The following is a 9,873-nucleotide window of genomic DNA, read 5'->3' on the forward strand; positions in this document are numbered from 1 at the left end:
GAGAGTGAGTTTCATGCATCAAGCATTGATACTTTACATCCACTCAGTTCAGACCAGGTCTCCATAGAGCCTGTACAGCTTACGCTGACTAGTTATTGCAAGGTACCACGATGTATATTGCAGCAAGAGAAGAGCCTTAATGAGCTTGAGTAGCTGGCAGAAAGCAAAGGACCCAAGAGGATCAGCACACCTATAATCCAAGTAAAACTAGTTAAAATGTGCTGCTGCTGAAGCTAAAGTAAGAAGGACCAAGTTGTGAGGTGCCAACAGGTTGGCCGCAAGTTGAAAGGAATAACAGAGGATGCTATTTGCTGCTTTTGAGGGGGTGGTGCTCTTGACTGTCAGGTGTGGAGGAGGGTCACACCAAAACCACGTTCTTGTGTGCTGGTGTAGGCACAAGATACCACAGGAATGTGCTGAAGCCTCCTCTGGTGAAAAGCAAGGCATGGGTGATGAGACCTGTAGCCACAAGATGTTCTCAGCGTTCCTGAAGTGAACTCAGCTGCTACCCTGGTTTAGTATAAAGCAACCACAATAAAACTGAAAGGATACGCTGTATCTTCCTGTATGTGGTGATGAGAGCGGCTTGGACAGGAAAGGGGCGACTTCGGTGCTCAAACTCTCTAGGTGTCTTTAGGGTGTAGCCATGTTCTCTGAATCAAGTTTTGAGACTCGCTAAGCTTCTTCGCTCAATGCTATGCTCTTTCTGAACGTGTCTCTATGGATAAGTACTGAGTTTGACAATTTCTGAGGTTAAACCAGATGAGAAGGCAGATACAAGTTAAGAATGTTTTGGGAAACAAAAGCTATATGGCCACAGTGAACGTCTTTGCAGGAAGTAAAATCCAACGTGTAAATTCTTTGAGAGGAGAAGACATAGAAGGGTTGGGCTGCCTTACCAAGGAGTTGAGCCAGTTCAAAATAAGCTGCCTGCTAGCTAGAGAGCTGAACGTGTTTCACAGAGGACAGTGACAAGAGACATGACTCTTCAGCTGGGGAAAGAAAAAGAATCGTCAGGCCTTTCAATGAGGGATAACCAGTGCTTGTTCTTAACAGTGGGTTTTCATGATGCCATGTGGCTGCAACAGGAGCACCTCTGAGGACCATACTGGAGGAACACTCTCAGACATTTAAGAGGCAGAGAAACCTATTCCTAGTTAACTGCCTGCCTCTCTCCACAGGCAGAATTTGGGTCAAGACAGTTTTATTAACTATTTCCATAGGAGCAGGTTTTCAAAGGAACACAATACCAGTATCTTGCTCTTGCTGCTAACTATTTTACCTGCTTTTCCACTAGTTATTTCTCTATACTGATTTGTTCTATTTTTCCTCTTAGTTTCAGTTGCAAGTTCTGTGGAGGTAGAAGTGCTTTGCTAAGACTTCATACAGTGTGTTGCAGCTGGGGTCTTTCATGATACATCACACAGCTGTTACTGTAAATAATAGAATAATACTAATTGCCAGGTGTAGTATGGACTCACAAATACAGGTCTTGTTGCAACTGTAAGCAAGTATGTCAAGTAATTAAGTAGTTTTATGGGCCCATATAATTCCAGGGATGTCTGTCACACCCATTCACTTGGAGAAGAAAATATCTACCTGTTGTGTGAGAAATGATATTTTGTCTGGTTTTGCAGCACAAACTCCTTCAGCAGAAGTCTTTCACCTCTTGATGTGCCTATTCCCATGGTTTAATTTTTTTCTTTTTAAAGGAAATTTACTACTCTCTCCCCACATTTGCTCTGTGACTGCTGCTTGATACAGTTTTCTTTTAGGCCAGCAATCTAAATACTCTGAAAAACACCTGAAGTCTTCTCTCAGGTACCAGTTGTACTGATGTGGTTCAGCATCGACATGATTTACAAGAAAGGCTTGGGTAATGTATGCTTTAGTGGAGTATGGAGAGCGCTGAGAAAGACTGGCAGCAGTAAAAGAAGCTCTGCACCAAATAAATCCTCCATTCTGTCTACAAAGGATGATGACAGTTTACATTTGACTAGATTAAAAATAGAAATGCAGGTTAAATCTGTCATCAGTAAATTAAACTTGCCCAGGAGTGGTCTTTGGTACTGAGGGCAGATGGTGCAAGATGGGCCATGTTCAAATACTCCATACTTTTATTTACCATGGGGTCACCAAATCTAGCATACCTGTTGTGAATGGCCCTATGTCCGTGTGAACTCCTGATCTGTATTTGCTGTCATGGGCCAGAATTGTCACATTTAGTCTTAACAGTTTGCCAGTGTAGGCGTCCATAATTTACTTCGAAAAAAACCACTTCTGTGGCTGTCAGTGGTTGGTGTAACCACTCGTATGCTTAGGGAACTTTACACCTTGGTAGCTGCCAATTGCTCACCTTCCACAAAATGATGGCATCTCTATATTTATTTTTCCCCACTAAATTCTGAAGTTGTGTTATTTTGGGGCTTTTGACGGAGTATGTCTTAAGGAAGAAGAAAAAGGAAGTGTTTTTTTTTATTTCTCCCCACTATGCAGATGTTTCATTTAAAGTTTGTTAATTTGCAACCAAACCTGGTGCCAGCCTAATGACAACTGCTCTTCCAAGGGCGGGGCTGGACAGCAGGGGGATTTGGGGGCCAAATAAATTCTGTGAGTGTACTGGATATACAGGGGAAAGAGTAGCAAAGCACCTTCTGCCTAAAAAAACAGCAGAAGCATAAGCATTGAATTGCCTAACTGGTTCTGGTGATAAAGAACCAGATTATCAATGACCGTCATGGACCTAAGGGTGAGTATCTATGGAAATGTCATGGAGAACCTGCGTAGGTGCGGGCACGGATGGTATGAGCAGATCACCACATGGACGGAAAGATGTGACACAAGAAGGCAGTAAGAGTTGGACACTAAAGCAGTGGAGTGTTCAGCTATAGGGGCTATATCCATGGCATGGATTTTTGTGGGAAGAGTGCCCATTCCGTGGACTCAGGGCGGGCACCTGACCACCCTTGCGGAGCAAACAAGCCAGATGCTAATGGCCTGGATCCCATAAAAAGTGATGAAATAGGGATTAAGGAGAAACTTGAGTAAAAAAATTTCGGTCTTATGGAACCCTTAATTGGATGGTCCTTTCCAGTAAAGACTCTTCTATTGCCTGAAGGGCTCCTCCTCATCAGGCCCAGAATTGCCCTAGTCTGAGCAGCTTGATTCTAGTTTGCTGCCTGTGCCTGCCTGGAATTCTACGTGAGTGATGGACAGATACTTGCTGTAAGAGTGAGCTTAGGGAACAGGATGAAATACTTTTGGAGCATCTCTCAATGTCAGCTTTTAGCTGGAAATACAATTTTATTGAAGTGCCTGTCTTGTGCCCCAGCACTGTGTTGCTGATGCTGCAAACGGTGCAGGATCTGGACAAACCCAGAGCTGTTTGGACAATGGACATTTGTAGGAGCTGACCTGGGCTGATTTTTGACAGCTGCTCCCGCTGTCCTTGTGTCACTTATCTGAAAGGGTCTGACTTGCCTTACTTCCCCAAGCAGCAGCAGCAGTTCTGCTTGGATTTCTTTCTCTTGCTATTTTAGTCAAGGCCTTTCCACTTGTCCGTAGAGGCAAAATGAAACCGAGAGGTGAACCCTCAATGTCACTAGACCTTCTTCTCCTAGGCCTCTTTTATTCACTTTCTAAATAATTTTTACCTCTTTAGAGCCCAGATGAATTTCTTTGAGATGTGCCTCTTAGGATAAAACAAGTAATATAATAAAACACTTTTGCTATTCCATAACCTAAGGATGACAGTGAAGAAGACATCAGTTAAAAAAAAAAAGGAGGCAAATTCAGCCTGAAGAAAAGAAGTAGTGCTGTAGGGTAGCACAGACAGGTCCTTGGAAAGACCTGCCTGCTGCCTTAAGAGACAACACCGAGAAGCATTCCCTGGGAGAAATCACAGTGCCTTGCATAAAGTAGAAGGAATGTGGTGTTGTGGTCACTTCAAAGCAAGTCAGTGACTCTGCTGAAATGCTGCTGTTGTGCATCAAGAAGCGTGGTGTGGGAAAGGAGAATTTATTTGCCTCACCTGGAACTGGGAGCCATTTTACTGTGCTCTCATCTTGGTCCAACAGTTACTGTAAATCAAGTTCCCCCTCCCTGGGTTCTCAGAAGGTGAAACTAAATCAAAGCAGGAATGGTTTTACTGGAATAGGGTATGCTTTCAGGCCTCCTGCATGTTTCACGGGTGAGACATGTGAGTAGCAGTTTATGTGCTAACACAGCACAGAGGATAAATCCAGGATTTCCTAAGTGAACTCAGACCCTAGTAACATCTGGCTGCCACAGCAATGTTCCTCTCGCAGGAAAATGCCTTGGCACAGCATTTTCCTGTGCCAGCCCAGCCCTAATGTGGACAACGTATTGTGCTGTGTCATGCTAGAAAAAAGTTTGTGGGTCTATGACTGAAGCAGAGCCCCAGGGCTACTTAGAAGTTTAACAAAAGATTGAGAAGTCACTTTAAGTAGGAAAATATGATGAGATGATAGGATGAGCAATTGGAGAAAAGTGTTTGCATTGTTTTGTGGATAGCAAAATGCAGCCAAGCTGAGTCTGAAACAGCCCTGAGGAAGTGGATGGTACAGATGGAAGCACACCGCAGATCTAGACCAGCATCCTGAACAGAGGAGCATCTTTCTTTTCTAACCTTGAGAGACGCAACAGTGATGGAGACAGACTTTCCCAGGAAGGGTGAAATGCGTAGAGAAGGGCGAAGAGGCCCTGTCCCCCATAGTGAAGAAAAATCTGATTATCCTATGTTTCATCAATGTATTTGTCAACACGTTAACAGCACCGCTCATTGACCTTCCCTCTCAGAGTCTGCTTAACATGAAGGATCTGGTTGCCCCAGACTCCCTCTAAATGCCTTCGAGGACACCCAGCTCGCTCTCCTCGTTGAATCGCACTGCATTCTCTGTAGCAGTGCTCCTTCAGTAGGTCCCAGTGATCAGGCACAGGGCCTGTACCAGAGTTAGACAGGCTGGACACCCCCTTAACCCCAATCCCCAGGATTTATGTATTTGACAGACTGATGGGAAAGCAGAAATAACTACCAGCATATCCTACACACTTCCTATTTCAAAACTGCTTTCTGGCTAGTTAACACACGCACTTCCCCTTTTACAGAGCGAGTGTGCACAACTGCTGCTCCAGGAGGTGCTGGCTGGAGACGGCCGTGACACGTCCCCAAGTCAACATTCCAGTTGCTTCTGCCACCAGGAAAAAAATCTACTAACAGCCCATCTACTGACTCTGGATCTGGACTCTGATGCTGGGTCCAGGGCCTGTCTCCATGACGGTCTTGTCCCAGCACTGTGCTGAGCGCTCACCAAAGGAATATGATGACCTTACTCCTGTATTTTCACAGCAATTTTCCTCCTATTTTTTTCTTCACAGATCTCCTTTCCATGAGGAAACTCTTCAGGCCATCCTACCCCATCCTTACCTCTTTGAGTTCCTGCAGACACGTCATTCACTCCTCCCTTCCCAAGGGTTCCTAGCTTCCACAGCCACACCTATTCCCTCTAGCATTTCCTGCCTTCTTCCTCTGGTATCTGCTACCAGTGGTTGTCCAGAGCCTTCAGCATTCCTTCCTTCACACCTTACCTGCCAAGAAGGTGCACCTGGTCCCTGCAGCTTATTGCCTCTAGCCACTGTCTTTCCTGGGCACTCACCTCAGGCCCAAGTACTCCCCTGCTCGCTATCCCTGTTCCTCCTCTAGAGGAGCAACCCAAAGAACTCTAGTTTTGCAGTGCGTATCACAGGAATTAGCTTTTGACTATTACTAAGAGACTTCACTTTCTCCTTGACTGAAATCCCCACTGCTCTCTGCCAGGTAGCTTTTCATCACCCATCCTTTCTTCCAGCATGACCTGACTGCCAGTGAAGCCTGAAACACCAACTGTGACTCTTGTTTCCCATTGACCTTTGTTCACCTGCATAACTTCCCTGTCCAAGGAATTTGGAATTCCAGTCAAACTTCCAGGAAAAACCCTCTTTCTGATGGTGTAAGACTGAGCTAGCTCACACTTTTGCTTCCCACATCCTGTTGAGGACAGAACACAAGCACATGCTTTTTTTTCTCAGAAAAAGGAATTGATTGTAAATCCTCAGATTTTATAATCCAGGGAGTCACACCTGCTCTAGATCTAGAAATGCCATTTACCGTGCATCATGAAAAAATGACACTTCTTTGTCTTCAAAGGTGGGCTGTGACCGTGTGCGCTGTAGTATCTGACTGTCCTCAGGGCACTCTTCGCCAAGTCTGCAAATCTATAGGTGCTTCCAGTCTTTTATGTGCACTGGGTCTTAACAGGAAAACAAATGCTGAAACCATGCCAGTGCCTAAGGGCAGATAGCTCAAACAATGATGCAGACGGCATAAAACTTACCTGCTGGTCCTTGCCACTCTGCTGCGTCATAGATCATTTCGAGCGCTGCTCGTGCAGGGGCGGGGGGCAGCTGGTATTTACTGTTTGCTGCTATTTCATCCTGACTGACCAAGGATATTGTACAAAACTGTGTCTAATGTCTAGGTGACATGTGGCTACACAGGACTTCTCTCCAGAGTTCTGCCTGAGTCAGGGGAAGAAGGAACAAGAGGGAAGTTGCTGACACTGAATCATTTCTCTTTCTGCCCTAGTGAAATAAAAGCTGACCCAGGGATTTCCTGCTTTTTTGCAAAAAAATCTTTGTCCCATCCCTCCTCTCTGCTCAGAGAGGGTGTGTGAGGGCATCAGAAGGGGGGGTGTGTGGGTGTGTGTGTGAGGTGTCGATCCCTGCATTTGCACTATGACATGCAGTGCTACAGCATTTGGCACCTGAGGGTCACGGAGTGAGAAAGAGGTCCTAGGGTCGCACCGAGGCTGAGCAGTGGGGGTGCCAGGGTGCCACTCAACCAAGAGGCTCTGGCATGGCGTTTGACACACCGTGTGGCGGTTCGTGCACTGGGGCTGCAGGAAATTGTGAAATTTAAACATAAGCCTGAGCTTCTGGTTATGCGTGACAGTTGTAAACTGCTTGTGGGAAGCCCAGGTGGCCAGTCTGGTATTTAATGGTCAGCTATGTGCCTGCACAAGTAGGTATGTTGTTGGGCCTTGTCCTGGGCTTCTCAGCCACAGGCAACTGGACACTGAAAAATAAGACATCACTTCAATTTTGCCCTGTGCACTGCCCGAGGACTTTGCCCTAAACCAAGACGAGGGCAAGAAAGGAATGAAGAGGGGTGTGTTTCACATGTTGATCAGAAAGATGCTCCTGGACTTCCGGAGGGATTTGGCACAGTTCACAGGCAGGAAAGACTGAGGAGAGCAGTGCCTTGTATCTGTTCACCACCTCCCTTCCCCCCGCCCCAGCTTCAATCAGTAAAGCAGAAACCTCTTTTCCTCTCATTGCGAAGCGGCTCAGTGCAGATGGCATAGGGGATGGGGCTGTTGCGGGTGACAGGAATAGCCGAGAAAGTATCTAAGTGCACTGAGCTCAGTGAGAGCTAAAAATGAGGCGCAGATAAGAGTGAAAAGCAAAAGCTCGTAACAGCAGGAGCAAGTCTGTTGGGAGTTTTGTAAATCTGATGGGGCAACAGTGCGGTGCTGTTAAGCACAGATACGTTGTGGGTTTTCCTGTTGTAAGCTTCACTTCACTCCCCCTGCACGCACATCTTTCCTGTGCTTGCCTAATGCACGACTGGGCTTCCTGGGAGGAGGACATGCTCTAGAACGGACCAGGCGAGCACACCCCACGCTCCAGCTGGTCCAACCCCCAGCCCTGTGTGTTGGCCTGGAAACCTGTTTGTATTTTAGAGGTACAACATGCCACAGGTGCAGCCACGCAACCAAGGAGTGCAGTACACAGTCCTCGGTCATGGGCTTTTCCTCCGTAAGCGACGGGAGAGGACATGCCTGTCAGTTACTGGCTGTGGCCCAAATCCTCCCCACTGGCTGTGCGAAATCAGTGCATGGGTGTATGTTGCTCACAGGTACCTTATCCTCTGCATGCAAAGGGAAGAGCTCTCGGACTGTCTTGCTACAGCATCTGTATTACCTGCACCCTTAAGCCACTTTCCAGCTGACTGGAGCTGTGAAAGGACTTGCAATAAAAAGGTTCCTTCCCCTCTAACCCTGCCTGTGCAGGTATGTGAACACACCTCCTTGTATGCACATGCACACACACACACGTGTGTTTAAAGGAGACCATCAAGAAATGGCAAGTTTAACTTTGGCTGAATTACACCCTCTAGTCTCCAAATGTGGCCACATCTGAGAAGCAGGCGTGCTGCGTATTGATCACCCAGTAATAAGCCATTGCTGCTCTACCTACTCATGATGTGAAAGTCAGAGTTGTATTTTTAATGATCTTTTGATAGGACAAGGTAATGATTTTTCTTCTAACCTCACTGAAGCTTTGACCTCTGCCTCCAAGGTACACAATTTCAAAATCCCGAGTTAGTGGGAAGATCAAACAGCCCCCCAGCAGAAGCTGGCTGTAATTTTAAGCTTTTCCAGTCCTTTCTTTGAGGAAGTGTGTAAGCATGAGCTCTGTATATAGGCTGTCACATGTAAAATATGATGCCAGTGCTTGAGCATGTGCCTTAAGTTACACTGCAATAAATACTGCTAGTAAAATGATCAAGTATAGTTTTAGGGAGTGGATCTCCTCTAACACTAGCTTTACATTTAAAGGTGTGTTTGGAAGTGCCCTGGGTGAAGAAGAAGGCAAATAAGGCTTGAAGATTTCACAGAGGAGATGAGAGAAGCATTAGTGTTGAACTGAAAAGCTGTGTATTCCCAAGCAGCAGCTTTGTTCACGTTTGAACAGTTTGATCATAATTTTCATATCACTCTGTCACAGAAAATTCAGAAGGCAACCAGCTCCGTATGCTTTGCTCTGCAGGGTAAGAGAGACTATAAGTGATTCAAGCAGTTTAAACCTGGATCACGTCACTGTCTCGTCGCACCATGCCACGTGTGTAAAATAAATTTAAAAAAACTCTACCCAGTTTCACAAAGCATTAAAACTTCACGGGAAAAGTACCACTAGAGGGGGCTGGTTGTACACAGCTCGATTTAAGGTTCTGCACTGCAGGGTAAGATACAGCGATCGCTGTCTTGGTGCCTCAGTACCACTGCAGGGACGTGGCCGGTGCAGCCCCAAGGGACACCACCAGCCTGTGCAAACACCCCTCAGTGTAGCTGTAGCCACATAAAGTGCAAAACCTGCCCGGAACCAGGGGCAGAACCCAGAGCGCTAACCTCGGCAGTGTTGCGCTGCTGTGTTGGTGCTGCTCTCCGCTCCAAAGGTGCGCCCGCAGAGCCACCCCAAGCTGGAGATGAGCTAAGGGTCATCCCGAGGAACCAGCAGTTCTAGTGCCTGCAGAACACAGCTGCACCATGTGTTCGCTTCAGCCGCTGGCTCCTCATTCTCACACCTCCGGGCTTGCTCCACCTCTATTTCTACATTCCCTTAATTCCTTTATTCACGTTTTGTGAAAGACACACCAAGCGCCAACTCTCTCTGCTGCTGCCAAGTTAGCAATGCAGAGGGTACAGCCGCCTGACCTTGGAGCCTGGCGGAGAGGCCATGAGTCTGATCCAGAAATCCTGAAATGCACTTGGAGCTCTTTTTGTCCAGAAAAACTTTATCTTAATTAGTCCTGGGAAGCTTTACAGCCATTCCTAAAATAATGGAAGAAATTGCTTAAAGATATCCCTAGAGCAGCTCAATGTTAGGGAACATTTTTCTTTGGAAGACACAGGACTACTGTTCCTTAAAGGTGTATCTATTCAGGCGGGAACTGACACATACCGCCTCTTCCATGCTAGCCTGGCACAGCCCAGCTCTCACTTGGAAGCCAGAGAATGAAGCAGTGCTGCACTT

Source organism: Leptosomus discolor, chromosome 1, assembly GCF_034619465.1.
Source record: "Leptosomus discolor isolate bLepDis1 chromosome 1, bLepDis1.hap2, whole genome shotgun sequence".
Classification (NCBI taxonomy): Eukaryota; Metazoa; Chordata; class Aves; order Leptosomiformes; family Leptosomidae; genus Leptosomus; species Leptosomus discolor.